General features: G+C 39.1%; 1 protein-coding gene across 2 annotated transcripts in view; it reads left to right on the top strand.

The window, feature by feature from the left end:
* Nucleotides 1-265: 265 nt before the first annotated feature.
* Nucleotides 266-18,426, top strand: part of LOC5567066 (gastrin-releasing peptide receptor) — a 416,782-nt gene continuing 398,621 nt past the window's right edge. The window contains exons 1-2 of one of the 2 annotated variants that reach the window (XM_021857134.1): nt 266-782; nt 1,187-1,498. The gene's annotated coding sequence lies outside the window, so the exon portion shown is untranslated. The remainder of the gene's footprint in view (nt 783-1,186; nt 1,499-18,426) is intronic. The other variant, XM_021857139.1, reaches the window with a different exon arrangement.

Genomic DNA, 18,426 nt, shown 5'->3' with positions numbered 1-18,426 from the left:
ACAGTTACTTCGCACGCACATGTTTTGCTCGCTCTCTGTTCGTCGTGTCGTAGCCGTTTGTTATGTTGCATACCATTCCACAGTCAACGAGACCTACCCACATGTAGATACCGGCTTGTGACGAAAACTCCCACAATACAGCCCTCAGTCCCACCACCGGCCGTCGCGCCTCTTCTGGGGCCTCTTGGGGCTGCAGTAAAGCACACGCCACGCCAGCCAGACCAAACCAGACCGAAGACCAATCAGTTTCACTTCAAGTCTCGAGACGAACGGTTGGAATATCTACGGCACGCTTTCTTCGTTCGGGAAGATCCATCAAACGGTCGTCGTTGTCGTCAGTAACTGTGTTATCCTTTCCGTTGGTGCGTGGCGTGCGATATCTGCTTCCTGTGGTCGACCAGAGCGTAAAGCGGATTTCTATCGGCGGTCGACACTCAGTTCAGTTTGAACCAACGGACCGAGTGGAAGGACTTTCGAAACTACCGAATCCCTCTCAATATCATCAAATCAGCCTCCGGTTTTTGCTCCCTCGCACGGTGTTAGTGAAGATTAGGATCCCGTTTCGATTTCAATTCGGAAAAAGTTACGACTTTTCTGTTTCGTCTGGCTTCGGCTGTGTTGTTAATCGAACAGAACGAATTGTGAAGTGTGATTTGAAGATATGCAGCTCTGGTGAAGATTGGATGATGATGCTGAGATCTCCCGTGGCTTCGAACAAGGATTGATCATCAACGATATTTTACTGGCGGGATTGTAACGACAACGGCGATTGGAAGCTAACGGTACGGAAGAAATTTTTATTGGAGCAGCGCGTTTTTTTTCAATTACCTATTCTGTAGTGTTTGAAGCTGGGGTTGAAACTCGTTTAGCTACGGATAGGTATTGAACGCGCTGCAGTGGCTGTAGATATGTGGTACATGTGTTTATTACTGTTATTGGAAGAATTGGAGGGATGCCATGTGTTCATATATTGTTTGTAACATTTTTGAATAAAGGAACGTGCATCAATATGGTAGAAAATTGGCGGTGCAAATTCAATCAACTGGGTATTGGAACGTTTTGGCATAAAAACTGGACAAATACCTGTACATTCACCAATATGTTTCCATATTTGTTCTATTGCATTTTGTGAATTTTAAACAATAAATGGCTTTTGATTGAATAACTTCTCATTTTACATATTTAGTGCTTCACTAATACTCTTTAAAACAAGTGTTGGGAAAGTGAGTTTTTAGTTCTAGTGAATCTTTCATCTGTAAGGCGAATAGCTACCGCAAGTATCGCCCTACAAAAGCTGTCTTCATCAAGTGTGGATTTTCCACTTATGTTGTGCAAAACATAAAACAGTGCGAAAACTGACGGGTTAAAGTGCTAGTAAAGGAGGAAAAAGTAGTGAACTTGAACGAAACTTCGGTGTTTGAAAATTTGTGCAAAGTTAATGCTGTCGACGTGGTGTATGCATGAGATCAATGCTTTTTCAAAGGTGGCGTTTCTAATCGTAAGTATAAATTTATATTTATATATCACATTACGGACAATCAAGGACGTGGAAAATTTTCATCCGTCAAATTTAAGAAATTTTATATTTTCTAATATTCAATTGTCTGATAGTTTTCTGCATTTATTATACTATGAAGTTGAACATTTAAGTATATGCACCAAACTGTAGTGCGAGTAGTGATTGAAATGTGAAATGTGACCTCTAGAGTTTTCAAATTTCCCGGGATTTGATTTCCCGGGAAACGGGAAATAAATTTGTCATTTCCCGGGAAATCCCGAGATCCCGGGAAATTTTCAAAAACGTGAAAGTAGAGCAAATTTGATGATTATTTTTTAACTATTCGTTTTTTTGTTATATATTTTTTACACCAGTAAACTTGTGTGGTACCTACATTCTCTTTTTTGTAAGTAATTTATTTATGTTTCTCAAAAAAAAAAAAATGATTTCGTTGTGTACGGTAGGCTTCAGAACAACACAAATTATTAGATTGAGTCCATGTGGAGATTCTTGACAAATCGTATGAAGTTCAAATTATTTGTACATGACGGACTCGATTATCCGGATTTTTACACTCGATTATCCGGAGTTTGTCCTTTGATATTTTTGTTTTTAAGATTTTATGCATAAATTTGAGATAATTTGGTATTGCAATATACAATATGAATGGTTTTGCAGTTTTGAATGTAGGTAAAAAGAGGGGTTTTGAAAAAGAGGTTTTTGTATGCCGGTCAAAATAAGTTCTTCCCAAGATCCCTAATGTTCCTAGAAATAACTTTTTGTATAGCATATAATCTATTTAAAAAAAAAACATATCGTCAAAGAGCTATTTATTTTATCAACAATTATTTGATTACAAAAAAAAACAACAAATCAATATCGAAGTATAACTAGTGATCTAGTAGGGTCATTGGTTAGAATGATATGAAAAGTAAATTATACGATAGTATTGGTTTGAAAATGGATGGTCAATCCTTTTTTAATAGAACTACCCGGGAAATACAGAAACCCCGGGAAATACGGGAATCCCGGGAAACAGAAAATCATTTCCCGGGAAACGGGAATTCCGGGAAATCTCATTTCCCGGGAAATGTTCCCGGGATTGAAAACTCTAGTGACCTCGTTTGCTGATTTCGATCGGAAGAAATACAAATGTATCTACCGTTCGCTGTTGTGAAAATAACGACACTCGGTTAACACAACCTGTGAGAAGTACTGGATCACTATCGATGAATTATTATTTCAAACACAATGATGTTGCTGTTGCCAAGATCGGCCAACTTTCAGCAATGTGGGAGCCGGATGAAGTGGCAGGCTGACTTCAGTCGAAGGATGTGGCCATGGTTTATGTCAGTCTTATTATCCAGATATGATTGAAGCAGTTGCAACCTGGAATTTTCGGCACCTAAAAAATGAAGTTTCTCCAAGTTTAAGCATTGGAGCTACGTTTGGTAAGATGCGTTGTCCAGCGCACGGAAGCAAATGAAATATTGAACAATTCTCCCAGAAACGGAAAATTTTGTCATTCTTGGCCAGCGGAAAGCTACCGTTCATTGCTTCAAGTGCAACATACAACCCCTGGTGGTAACACAGCGAGATTCACGATCCAGGAGAGCCAACACAACAATCGTTGGTACACAACTGTAATTTGGTGAGATCGTTTCAAATCATTTATATTATATTTTTGATCACATTGCACACAACGGGAATATGAATTCATGGTTGAGCTCACCAAATAGGAGACTACCCTGTATACTATAATGTTCCAAATCATGTCTGATGTTTCAAAAATGTATTATCCATTTGACAGAAAACTAATTTTAGTTTTTGTTTAGCGGGAAAGGGGCGAAATAAGTTTTCATTTCGTTTCAGAGAGCGAGTAAAGGCGCTTAAGCCAAGACTCTAGAGCCAGGACATGAGGAGGAAATACCTGTGTCCCATCCCAGGAGAACCTACAACAATGGAGTGCGCATTAACTTTCTTAGCAACGCCACTCCCAACGATCTTACCTATAACCCTGAGTTGAAACGGTTGGTACGGTTGTCCCCGTTTCTTCATACCTCAAATTGGAAATTTTTCGCCTATCATGTTATTCATTCGTGGTTAACCTGATCGTCGCAATCTTTCCAGTTGTCTTCAATCAAAGTCTGTACAGTGGGCCTGGCCATTTTAATATTTGTGTAATATTACTGATATTCTGCAAATATTATTGCTGACAAGAAAATACCTTAACAAATCTAGGTATTTCCAGGATGCTTTTCAATATTGGCTGTGCAAGCGCTTAGATTAGATTAGATTAGATATATCACATTACGGACAATCAACCAATATATTTGTGTGCTCATGAAGAAATTCATTGACGAGTTATTCCTGTGTAATATTTTCTGATTGTGTTTGTTCTGAAAAAAAAAAAAAAAAAAAATTGAATGAAATAAAAGTTCTTTGCAACGCAAATTACAAAATTTGTAATGTTACGGTTCAAAACGGGAACTATTCATAAATTAGGTAATTTTTGCATTACATTCAAACCACCGTTTCCTTGATGAGTGTTGATGAGCTATTAATTGTGTAATTGACAAAAACCTAGTTTTTAGAAAATCGACTTTGAAGTTATATCAGCATTTATTTTTCTTTAGATACAAATTGAGCGGGAAAAACTATGATTTATGATATTGTTTCACCAGAATATGACGGCTAGTGTTCACAGGAATGGTAAAACTATTTGTTTCTGATGATATTTTTATTTATTTTATTCCCTCGTCTGTAAAGCCTTTTGATCACTGTCTCCATTATTCAGGAATATTGTGGTATGACTTATATTTTTTCTGTTACTCATCACCCAGTGAACCACGTATCGTATAAGAATGTGCTTCCAAAATCACATATTCATGCGTCCAAAATCAGAATCGCGTAAGATGGCAAATAAGGCGTTATCAATGTTAATACAAGTTGTGTATAAATCCCCAATACGATTCATAAACGACAATCTGTGTTGACAACAAAACATGTCTTAAATAGTGCAACATAGAATCGCGTTATGTTATATAAACTGACAGATCATATATCAATCCAGAAAGCATCGTATGAAATCGCAATAACTTAACAAAAATTGCTAATTGGGCCTCAAAGAACAACTAAGTATATATCGCTGTACATGAAACATGTATTAATATTGGAAAATAATCACTCGTCTGATGTGTAATCCTTAGTGGTACAGTGGTAAGGTGTCCGATTCCTGATACAGAGGTCTCGCGTTCGAGACTCGCTAGAATCTTTTTTTTTATTTTCATTAAAATTTTGTGGCTTCGTATATCTGATCGCAGAAAGTCTTAAAAAGTCGTGCCAAGTACGCATATAGCCTCCACTTTGGAACGTATATAGCCTTTTCATGCATTCTATACGATTGAATTGGTTCATATAGAATGATGTATAACAAAAGTTATACCAACCAAAATGTTGACTGGGCAAATATCCTCTCACAATTTAGATGCGATGGATGTAGCTTGCTGGATATATGAATGATGTAGTACAAAATCCCAACTAGGCTTAACTCGTTTTATAAAGTATGTCATCCTGTTAGGATTACTTTTCCGAATTTCCAAGGGCTCTAATAATCCTTATCCAAATATTGACATTCTTTGATTGAACAATGCTCCACAATTACAAAACAAATGGTCGGGTTGGGAAAATTTGATTATGATGTCTTTAGATGCAGCATTACTTTATCTCAATTTCACTTTGATCAGATTTGATGAATGTTGTTGGCAGAGATATGTAACAAATATAATTTGGAAGATCAATTTTAAACGATAAAAGTATGCAGTCAGGGTGGACCAAGTGCTTTTTACTGTAACAACGCTACCGATCAGCGCGATGAGGAATTCGAGGAAATGCAAGATATTCCAAGTGATTTGTCAGATTTCTCGGCATAGAATAATTATTATGTTTATCCTTCTATAGAAGTTCATAAATATTATATAATTTGGTGCATCTGATTCTGATTTTTGGCCGTTTACCACGATTGGCAGGTGATCAGAAATTGTAAAAATTTCTGTGTAGACAGAGCGGACGAAGTGTCAAAAAGCAATAAACCGAATGATTACCTACCTTGATGGCAACAGCGTAGCGTCACGTAATTGCCGGGCGTATTGTAGAGCTCCATCTTCGTCGGTCTTGGGTGAAACTTCTCCCGTTGCCTCGAACGTTTAGGGTCGCCAGGTCCTCTTCCACTGCATACAGCCGGCATATTCGTGGTCTTCCCCGAAGGCACCGACCCCTACCTAGTTCCCTGCTGAATATTATTTTCGCAATTCTTTCCTCCGACATTCGCACAAAGTGACCAGCCCACTCAAGTCTGCCGTATTTTACACGATTGATTATATTCGCATCTTTGTACGCTTGATACAACTCGTGATTCATGCACCTGCGCGACACACCATTTTCGAGTTTCCCACCGAGTATTGTCCGCAGCACTTTACGCTCGAAAACACCGAGAGATTTCCGGTCAGACTCTTTCAACGTCCACGCTTCGTGCCCGTAGAGAGCAATCGGAAGAATCAATGTTTAATACAGGGCGAATTTTGTTTCTGTTTGCAAGCTGCGGGTTGTAGTCCGTAAAAGGCCCTATTCACAGCCGCAACACGTCTTTTCACTTCGCGGGAAAAGTCGTTGTCACATGTCACAAGTGTTCCAAGGTAAATAAATTCTTCAACAACTTCAAACACATCCCCATCAAACACTACCTCAGCACCTACACCACCATGCCTGGCTCTATCTCTACCTACCACCATGTACTTCGTTTTGGTAGAATAGTGCCATTTCTCTGCGCGCCAGATCTCCTAATAGCACCCTCGAGTGCTATGTTGAACAGTAAATTCGAAAGTTCGTCTCCCTGCTTCAATCCGTCTAACGTCACGAACGAGGTTGACACCTCGTCTGCGATCCGAACCCTTGATTTCGAACCATCCAGCGTAGCACGTATCAGCCTAATTAGTTTCGCCGGAAAACCATTTTCAGACATTATCTGACAAGCGCATTTCTTTTCACTGAGTCGTACACCGCCTTGAAATCAATAAACAGATGGTGAGTTTGCAAGTTATACTTCCGGAATTTGTCTAGGATCATTCGCAAGCTAAACATCTGGTCCGTTGTCGAACGGCCCTCACGAAAACCAGCTTGGTATTCGCCGACGAAGGACTCATCGAGCGGACGCAGTCTGTTAAACAGGATGCGCGACAGAATTTTGTACGCCGAATTCAGTAGAGTAATTCCTCTGTAATTGGCACACTCCAGTCTGTGCCCTTTGTTGTAGATAGGGCGGATGAGGCCATCCAACCAGCCGGTGGACAATTCTTCGTCCTGCCATACCTTCAGAAGTACTCGGTGGAAACTCGGTCGAAACTGAATGATTATTGCATCTATTTAAGCCGATTCCAGATCCGATAGAAGTTTATGGTACCGTAAAACGGGGTAACTTTGATAGTTTTTTCGAAGAAAACTTGAATATTTATGCATGCTGTTTCAAAGAATTATAATTTATATTATTAAAACAAGTACTGGTATCCAAACTGTCGATTGCAGTTGATAAATTGCCGTAAGATTTATTCTGAATAGATATATAATTTTTCATACAATCGAAAGTCGGGTTTCTGTTCTGGGGTAACTTTGATAATGGAGTATAAATCGAACAAAATTGAATCAATTACGGAACATTTATAGGGCGTTGCATACCTCTAGGCGTTCAACGCTACATGGAAATTTCTGACTTAGATTTCAAAAATGGTCCCAGTTTGTTAAAATGGTTTTCGCTAAGAAATTTGAGACCGAATTCATGTTCTACTACAACTAGGCTGTCAAGGATAAGCGACGAACTTATTATGACTCCATCAATTAGGGTAAGTGTTCCCTTAGTTGTGGGTGTTCCTATAGTTGCGGTAGTTCTGTTTTCACTGATTTTATTACTTTATCCACAGAACCGACACTGGCAATCGTCGTATTGGCTTGTTGACACACGAAATAGTTGAAAACATCGTTCAAATTGCTTCAAAATTCAATAGATACCACCAAAACTGCTAAAGCTTTCCTCACGTGTACCAATAGTTGCGGTAAAGTGTTCCTATAATTTAGGATCCCATAAGAAAACAATGGATACCGCAACTATAGGAACACAAATTAAAAATATACCGCAACTAAAGGAACGGTGTACCAATAGTGGAGGTATTATGTTTCACTGACGTGCCGTGGATTACTGCGATGAAATAATTTTTCTCATTAAGCCAATGGTCGTTACTTCCCGTTACAACATTAACATGTACATTAATTGTGCTTCTTGAATTAAGGCGGTTAAATGAAGTTCAATCGTGCTTAGTACCTCCACTATTGGTACATCTACCCTAGTGATCGTAGAACCGATTGTTTGTAAGCGTTTCAAAAATGCTATTATCTTATAAATTTTTAATATTCGCATAAAAATCCTCAAAAGTACTTGATTCCAACGAAAATAGCTTTGACATGAAGTGTCATACCAATACTGTTTACTTTTGCATTCCTTTGGCTTAACTGATTAACAGATACTTTGTTATTTCGTTAAGTATGTCGTGGATCTCGCACTATCAAAGTTACCCGCATTATCAAAGTTACCCCGTTTTACGGTAGTTCTATGGTGTCTGTATGGAATATCCTGGAACTCACCCATTGAACTAGTTTATTTTGGTCGGTACTAAAGATTTTCATTTGGTTCAACACTGATTGAACAAAAACTTGAATATTATTCAAGTGATCTTCAATGCTCTGACCCAACAAAACTTCAGTTTTGAAAATATCGTAATATCACTGCCTTCGGGATTAAAATTATGGATTTTTAAATAATTTACTAAACTGATGTCGATGTTATTCGTAATCAGTTCAACTAAAATATATGAACCCAGTTTGACCATAAAAACATTACATGATTGATATTTTCCAAGGAATTGTTCAATCAGAGTGAACCAAATCAGTGAACGGTGTTCTTTAGTTCAGTGAGAGTGGACCAAGTGCACTAAGTCCACAAGAAAATCGTTTCATAATAGGTTTGAATTATGTTTTTCTATGATTATCACAACACAGTATATAGCATAGCATAGCATAGACTGACTGTACATGTCAATGGTTGCTACTCCGTGATTGATCGGAACTGGTAATAATTGCACTGCGATCCAAATGAATAAGGGATAGGAGTTTCCGCTTACTCTCGGAGTGCAATTTTAGCAGATCTAATATTATTGATCAATATCTACGCCGGCCAAGTCCTTACAGTCAGTTGGGATGGGGAAGGAATGTAAGGGTGTAATGATTGTTGCTTCTAGAGACCGAGAATACCTCTGCATCTCCACAATCACCACGGGAAGGGTGTTTATTAGTGGAGAAGGAAAAGATCTGGGAGTCACCTTTGGTCGGTGATGCGATCCATGGATCAGGAAGAATAATACGACTTTTACTTAAAACTAGTTTTTGCATTTTGTTTCGCGATGAAAAGATATTTAAGGATAGAAAATTAAGAAAATAAATTCGACATTCAAAATGTCGAACTATTCAAAGCTTATTTTTAGTAATAGTAAGAAGAATTGATATTTATAATAAAATAAAATCAAATAAGAATTAAGGTATATGCCGACACATTAAGTAACGAACCATCCATAGTTTGTTTGAAAAATACAAAATCGATATTGATAAAAGTTCAAAAGAAACGTTTGTAACACTATTCAATCTTCTTAATATGATGCAGTTCGGTATAAATTAGTGAAAAAGTCATGCAAATTTTATAAAACTAAAATAAACTGTATAGGGTATCTTTGAGATAACGTTACGCTGTAGTACGTCGACATTCATAATATTGAACCATTCAAAGGTTATTCCAAATACAGTGAAACCTCCATGAGTCGATATTAAAGGGACCATCGACTCATGGAAATATCGAGTCATGGAACAGCAATTCTTTGGAAAGCTGCTTCTAGGGACCATCATAGTAACCATGAAATTATGTTTTTAGTATGGTTCCATGAGTCGATATCGAGTCATGGAACATCGACTCATGGAGGTATCACTGTAAATACAAAAAAAAAATAAACAATATATAAAATGTGTATTAAAATTATTTAAGCAGAATAAGGGATTATGCCGACACTTGTAGTGGCGAACCATCCATAGTTTGTTTGAAAAATGCAAAAACGTTACGTTGCATCGATATACATGTGTAATCATTAGCATGAAAAGAGCTCACCAGTTAGTAATCCATCCTCGACTGAACACGAACATCTTTCCGCACTAGCACGACCTTGACTCCATCACTCGCTCCACAGGAACATGGAACAGAATTAAGGAGCACACATTACCTCCTGGGCTTCTTCGAATCACTGACTGCAAATTGCGCGCAAACGGAGAAAGAAGGGAACCGACGACACGAGAAAAAACGACCACTCTTGCCTGGGCTTCTCGAAACACTCTGTTTTTCCATGATTTGCACATCACATTATATTGTTTGAAAGTAAAACAAAGATGTGTAGAAATATTGAACCAAAATTTTTCCGCGAGTTTAAAAATTGCGAAGTGCCCATTTTTCTCAAAATATGAAAAATGTCACTTGGTCCACTCTAACTTAACGCGTACCAAATGTTCTGCAGTGTCGTTTTCTGTTCTTGTTTTTATTAGTTTCATTCTAAACATTACATTTATTATTTCTTATATCTAGGTGTTCTGTGTTATTAGACAACACTATCATCCTAATTTGGTAACACGAATCTGAGATTTTATTAACATTTTGTTAACAACATATTCCATTTCATTTGCCGTAGCAGTTCAGATTTTTTACAGGTGAGTTGATTTCACCTGCTTATAAGAGAAAAAAAAATCGTTTTCAATATACTTAACCTAACTTAACCTAAACATATAACGCATTAATCGTGGCAATAGAAGATTGTAACGATTTTTGCCTGAAATTATTTATTATTTTATTTGACATTTGTTCCAATGTTTCAACATTGGATATTCTATGTAACTCATTGATACTATACTAGGGAGGAAGTCTCATAATCATTTTCAAAATTTTATTTTGAATTCTCTGCAGAGCTTTCTTCCTGGTATTACAACAGCTAGTCCATATTGGTACAGCATACAACATGGCTGGCCTGAAAATTTGTTTGAATATCAAAAGCTTGTTCTTAAGACAAAGTTTTGATTTTCTATTAATAAGGGGATAGAGACATTTTACATATTTATTACATTTGGCTTGAATGCCCTCAATGTGATTTTTGAAAGTTTAATTCTTATCTAGCATTTATTGGAACCCCTCTCATCGTGACAACATGTCTACTTGAAGGTTTCAAATAAAGAGCTCTTGGTGGGAATATTATTAGTTGAGTTTTGCAAGCATTAGGAGAAATCTTCCATTTTTGCAAGTATGAAGAAAAAATATCCAAACTTTTTTGCAATCGACTACAGATGACATGCAGGCTTCGTCCTTTGGCGGAGAGGCCTGTGTCATCCGCAAACAAAGATTTTTGACATCCCTGAGGTAACTCAGGTAAGTCAGATGTGAAAATATTGTGTAATATTGGTCCCAAAATGCTGCCTTGAGGAACACCAGCTCTTACAGGAAGTCTTTCAGATCTGGAGTTCTGATAATTAACCTGAAGTGTACGATTTGACAGATAACTTTGAATTATTCTAACAATGTATGTTGGAAAATTAAAGTTTTTTAACCCGTATAGGCCTGAGTGAAAGCAAAAATTCTAAAACCCTCACCGCTCAGCGAATTCTTAATGGATTCAAATGATTTTTTGTCAGTATACTGGCACACATATCTAGTTTCTAGAAGTGGACAGAGGAACGCGGAAATATTCTTGTAGCTGGAGTTATTCCTGTGGATCACTGGGTCAGGTCGGGGGAGAAGGGTACAGTATAATTGTGCCCCTCAAGGTAGGCAAATTTCAAGTCACAGATAATTTCCGGAATCGGCTATGATGTGACCACTACATGACGGAATTTTAAGAAAATTGCATCAGTGTAAACTTTTTGAGAAACGATTAAATTGGATAACTATGAGTTTTGCATTTGATTAATCCTATAAATGATCATTTTCGAGTCTCGGGACGCCTCAAACTTACGATAAAGTGGCCAATTTGTATCTGAACATCTGTGCCAAGATCATGGGAACGCATTTTAGTGCAAAATTATGTTTGATTTCTACTTTTCGAGAATTGAAACGGTTTAGTATCCAACAAATCTACAGCCGGTTCTTTCGGGCATTACGTCCAAATGGCCACATCTGGTATATTTTAAACGGTGCAAAACTCTTCATTTATAATGTTGAATATCAGATCTTAATGATTTATGCAAATAAAAATGATTGTCATTGCAAATAAATAAAGGTATCTTTGCATATCCCAAAAAATTGCTTTTTTTTACCCGACTTGACCCAGTAACCCACCGGAATAACTCCGGCCACAGACATATTTCCGAGTTTCTCTGGCCACTTCTAGAAACTAGATATGTGGGCCACTGAACTGGAAAAAAATCATTTGCATCCGTTAAGAATTCGCTTAGCGGTGAGGGTTTCAGTATTTTTGCTTCCACTCAGGCCTATACGGGTTAATTTTACGATCAAACCTTCATGCCAAACACTGTTGAATGCTTTTTCTATGTTGAATTTTCGTTGATGTGGACCATCATCCTGTTCAAAATGACCTTTTCAAAAAGTTTACTGATAAAGGAAAGCAAACTGATTGGACGATAGCTAGAAGCTTCTGCAGGATTTTTGTCTGGTTTTAAAATTGGAACAACCTTATCATTTTTCCAATTGTCAGGAAAATATGCTAATTGAAAACATTTGTTGAATATATCCACTAAAAATGATAAGCTACTTTCTGGAAGTTTCTTGATGAGGATGAAGAAAATTCCATCATCGCCAGGAGCTTTCATATTTTTGAATTTTTAAATAATAGTTCTCACTTCTTCCAAATCAGTCTCACAGGCATTTTCAAAATTATTCTCTTGATTGAGAATATTTTCGAAGTCCTGAGAAACTTGATTTTCAATTGGACTAGTAATTAGTTAGTAATAATTTGTTTTCCTCTTTCAATGTTGGTATTGGCTTCTGAGGTTTTTTCGAAATTTTAGATAATTTCCAAAAGGGCTTAGAGCCAGGGTCCAATTGAGAAATCTTATTTTCAAAATGTTTGTTTCTTAATTGTGCAGAACGTTTCTTGATTTCTTTCTGCAAATCCTGCCATATAATTTTCATAACAGGATCGCGAGTTCGTTGAAATTGCCTTCTCCTCACGTTTTTTAGACGAATCAAGAGTTTAAGATCATCGTCAATAATTGTTACCGTTTGTAACAATAAGCCTGTTAGTTTGTAAGTTTTTGTTTTTTCTATTATTATTATTTATATGTCTCCGTGAAATTTAAATTTAAATTCTATTGCATGCCATAAAAACACCCCTACACCTGATATAATAGTTAAGTACACTACACTACAATAAAATTAGCCATAAATAAAATTATAACAGTTAGAGTTCAGTGGAGGAAAAGTAAAGAAAAAGACTACCCAACGATAGAGGGATTAGGCATCGGAGAAGGATAGATTCGGTCTATTTCCTACGAGGATCTAATTCGAAGTGGACGTTAGAAGTTAAATGAGAGTTAAAAAGAAGTTAAAAGATTAAGAAAGTGGAAGTAGTAGAGAAGTGAGGAGCGAAGAAGCGAATCAGGTATGCCTGTGCCTGTAAAGAAATTGTTAGACTCTAAAAAGGTTATATTTGTGGATTTAGGACCCGTGGAGTTTAATTCAGGAAACTCCTTCCGGATTGAGTCCCTTAGAGCCCACTAGGGCAGTTGAATCCAGGTTGGTAGCTCCAAGACCAAGTGACCGAGTACCCAGAATTTCGTGGCAGACGACCCGGATTTGAAGGACGCTAACCTCCAGGACAGGTCGTTTCCAGGAGTCGAAGCCAACGAGCGTCCATTCCTAGCACCCCGTTCAGCTTTTCCACGCTGTCAGCTCCGCCGAACAAGCACCGCAGTCTACAGTACCGCCACCCCTCCAAGAATTCCCGAACATACCGGCCGGTTAAGTAAAATTATAATTAATAACCACACTACACTATACACCCACCCACACAGTTATGTACATTTAGGTCAATATAACAGTAAAATTGTGAACCACTACAGTTTTCATTACACCCATCCCAATATCCGAGGTCTGATTAGCCTACTAGAGAACTCCAGCCGACCTTGAGACCAGAGAGGTGCTCCAGATCGCGCTAGCCAAGAAAAGAGGTCCTTGACGCACCCAACCTCAAAAGGCAGGCCGTTGCTTAGCCAAGCTTGCCGAGGTCTTTGTCCTGGTAACCCACGTGTTGCCCAACCTAGCAGTAACAAATGGCGCCCAACTAAATCAATCGAAAAGCTAATCAGATTTCAAAAAATAATTGGCATTATTTTTTTCACACGCAGAGTAGGAGAGACAAATTGAACAAATTTACAGCAATACACGGTAATTAACCCCATACTTCTGATATAACGGAACCACGCAAAGGCGGCTTACTAGTGCGCGTACGTTTTCTGAAGAGAGTATTTGAGCGGTTGTTTGGTGAATAAGTGAGCGAGTGAACGAAGTTGGAACAAGTATTTCGAGTTTAGAACAAAGTTAGAAACGGGTCTTGATTCGATGATTTTTTAGGAACAAATTTAGCTTACTGATTGAACGATTCTCAGAGGAAGTGATTGCGATATTATCCCGCTAGTGCGGTAGCTTAGAATAACAAATTTTGATTTTCTTTATTGGTCATAGTTGATAGCTCAACATGGATCTTACAACACAGTACCATAAGATGGACGTGTCCCATTTGAGCATTGATGAAGTAGAGTATGAATTATTCATTCGGAAAATTTCGTACAATTTGAATGAGCACGAAAGCGTGAAGCGACGCAAGCTGAAGGACCAGTTGAGGAAGGAGAGAGCGTTGGATAGTCCAGTCCTGATAGGTAGTGGTACTTGGTCCACCACATCCGATGAACTTCGAGTGATTTTCTCCAAGTTGATCACTATCGGAAGCCTGTTAGAGAGTTCCAAACTGGATGCTAGAAATAGGGAGAAATTGATTACGCGATTAGTACATTTCAGAGTGCGAATCTCACGATTACACTCAGCGTCGGACTCTCACAAGTTTGTTGCAGAGATAGCGAAATTAGAGAAAGAGGTGAATCACATCTGCAAGCAGCATTTTCCGCTACTAGCATCAGTGGCCGAAGAGGAAGATGTCGAGGTAGAACTATCGAAAGTGTTAGAAGAAGTTAGGACCGAGATAGTCGATTTGAATCAATCGATTGCTCCGGCTGAGTCTGAAGAGGCTCAGAGTAATGAACGTAGGAATTTTCAAATTGCAGAGAAGGAGAAAGAACTGAATTCGTCAATCAGACGGACGGAAGAAATATTAGGTCAATTAACAAATTATGAGAATGGACAGGTGGAAGATCTCCCAAATTTATTGAGAGCTTTCAAAGATTTTGTAGTACAGACGTCAGAGTTGGATAAAAAACGTAGACAGAGGGAAATTGAAAAAGAACAGCAGAAAATGAAGGAGGCTGAACAGCATCTTCAGAATAAAATTCGACTCGAGAAGTTGTTAGCAAATCTGAATGAGAACCTAAAAGCCGATGTGGTTGCGAAGAAATCGACCGGTGAATCGTTGTCGTTAGCATCCATCGAGCCGAGGAAATCTGAAAAAGTAAGGTTTGAGTCAAATAGGTCTAGTTCGAAGTTATATGCTACAGCTAGCGAGAATGAAAGCTCATGTTCTGAGAGCTCTGTCTTAAGCGTAGAACCCCGATATAGTAAACCCACCAAAACTCGATCACGAAAATTATCTCACGCTCCACGATCTCGATCCAGTCATAAACATGGCTCAGAGAGAAAGGGTAGGAAGAAGTACGAAAGCACAGACTCTGTCACAGAGAGTGAGAGTTCTAGGTCGTCGAAAAGTAGTAGTAGATCGTCGTTGAGCTCCGAAAGCTCTTCTGACCACCACCGGCGACATCGCAGAGGAAAATCTAAGCGAGAGAGGTCTAGGTCAACTAGACGAGTCTCAGTCTCAGAATGGCGACTAAAATACGATGGTAGAGATGAGGGTAGAAAACTTTCCGAGTTTCTCAAAGAAATTAAAATGAGAGCTCGAGCCGAGGATGTGAGCGATAGGGAGCTTTTCCGATGTGCGATTCATCTGTTTTCAGGCAGAGCTAGAGACTGGTTTCTCGATGGTTATGAAAACCGTGACTTTCGGAATTGGTCTCAGTTGAAACGAGAACTCAAGAGAGAATTTTTGCCTCCAGACCTGGACTTCCAATTGGAAATCCAAGCGACAAATCGTCGCCAAGGTCGCGGTGAGAGATTTGTGGATTATTTTCATGAAATGCAGAAACTTTTCCACACGATGACGAAACCTATTTCTGAGCGTCGAAAATTCGACATAATTTGGCGGAATATGCGCCATGAATATAAAAATGCGATGACCAGTGCAAACATTCGTAGTTTGTCCAAACTCAAACGTTTCGGCCGTACTGTAGACGAAAATAACTGGTATTTATATCACAGATCGTCTGACAACCAGAAGTCAAGAAACCCACAGGTGAATGAAATCTCCGGGTCCAAAGACCGACCCAAGAAGGAAGCACCGTCAAACAATACTAGAGTGTTTCAAAATTCCAAATATGCCACTAACAAACCCCAGAAGATAGATTCTGAAAAACCAAGACAGCCAGAACCGAGTAAAGAGAGTCGGCAGGAGACACAGCCCTCCGAGGTAATGGCTGGACCCTCCAATGCTTTATTGAAAATTTCACCCGATCAATACAAGCGACCCCCAAACGGTGTCTGTTATAACTGTCGGAAATCAGGGCATCACTACAGCGAATGTAAGGAGAGGCTACAAAAATTCTGCCGAGTTTGTGGTTTCTTAGATGTATTCACGAGTGCTTGTCCAGTCTGTTCAAAAAACGCGGAGAGTTCAGCTTGAGAGGGCAAGCTGAATTTCTTCAAGAAAGTCCCTCCAATGCAGAGATTTCGCAAAGCTTACGAGATAATGGCTTTATTCCTTTCGCCGAAACGGATTCTTATAAACCACCAGAGCTGGAAGAGCTCTTCCTTTACAACGATGGAGATGCTCGACCTTTCGTTAAAGTACAGATACTGGGGAAAGAAATAATTGGCTTGCTCGATAGCGGTGCAGAACGCTCTGTGTTAGGCAGAGGAGCTGAAAAATTATTGAAATCTCTCAATCTCAAAATTCACCCCTCTACTATCACACTTGTAAATGCAGCAGGCAATAACATTCCAGTTATTGGCTGTGTTGATTTACCCATATACTTTGACAAACAAATGAAAATAATTCCTATGATCGTTGCCCCAAAACTCCACCGACGATTGATTCTCGGAGCAGGAGATTTTTGGAGAGCATTCAATATTCGTCCCACAGTCCAGACGACCGTGGAGGTCGACGAAATTGACCTGCCAGAGAATGAGCTCGAACTAACCGATCAGCAGATCAGTGAACTCGAGACCGTGAAGCAAATGTTTAAAATTGCGATCGAAGGAGAATATCTGGACACTACACCTTTAATCACTCACCGAATAGAAATTAAAGATGAGTTCAAGAACTCATCACCAATACGCATAAACCCATACCCAACATCTCCCCAAATGCAGACGAAGATAAATGCCGAACTGGACAAATTGATTGCTCAACATGTAGTTGAACGAAGTCACAGCGACTGGTCACTGAGCACAGTACCGGTTGTCAAACCAAACGGAGAGGTAAGGCTCTGTCTAGATGCCCGTCGTTTAAATGATCGTACCCAACGCGATGCCTACCCGCTACCCCACCAGGACCGTATATTAAGCCGTTTAGGAAAGAGTAGATATTTGTCGACTATCGATCTCACGAAAGCGTTTCTTCAAATATCGCTCGAACCCAAATCGAGAAAATATACGGCTTTCTCGGTGTTGGGTAAGGGTCTGTATCAATTCACTCGATTACCTTTCGGTCTCATAAATAGTCCAGCCACTCTCTCCAGGCTGATGGACGAAGTATTGGGATACGGAGAACTTGAACCGGAAGTCTTCGTTTATCTTGATGACATTGTCATCGTAAGCGAAACTTTCGAAGCTCATCTCAATAGCTTACGAGAAGTGGCACGTCGACTTAAAAACGCTAACTTGTCCGTTAATTTGGAAAAATCCAAATTTTGTCTGAATGAACTTCCTTATCTTGGCTACTTATTAACCCCAGATGGCTTAAAACCGAATCCTGATCGCATCGAAGCGATCGTGAATTACGAGCGGCCCACCTCAATTCGCGCCCTTCGACGCTATTTGGGGATGGCGAATTATTACCGCCGCTTCATAAGCAATTTCAGTGAGATAACCGCGCCTCTCACTAATTTGCTTCGTAAAAAGCCAAAGACAATCGTTTGGAACGAGCAAGCTGAAAAAGCATTCATTGACATCAAAGAATGCCTAATAGCTGCTCCAGTTCTATGCAATCCTGACTTCTCTCGACCGTTTCAAATTCAGAGCGACGCGAGTGATACTGCGATTGCGGCAATACTGACGCAGCAGTATGACGAAGGAGAAAAAGTTGTCGCATACTTTTCTCAGAAGCTCACTCCTGCTCAGCAAGCGTATGCAGCTTCGGAGAAAGAAGGACTTGCTGTTCTGTCCGCAATCGAAAAATTCCGACCTTACATAGAAGGAACTCACTTCGTTGTCATTACTGACGCATCGGCGCTCACATACATCATGCGGGGGAGGTGGCGAACTTCTTCACGTTTAAGCCGATGGAGTATCGAGCTACAGAGCTACGACCTCGAGATAAAGCATCGACGGGGGAAAGAGAACA

The sequence above is a fragment of the Aedes aegypti genome, chromosome 1, assembly GCF_002204515.2.
Source record: "Aedes aegypti strain LVP_AGWG chromosome 1, AaegL5.0 Primary Assembly, whole genome shotgun sequence".
Lineage (NCBI taxonomy): Eukaryota > Metazoa > Arthropoda > Insecta > Diptera > Culicidae > Aedes > Aedes aegypti.
This window is presented reverse-complemented; position numbering and strand designations above follow the sequence as displayed.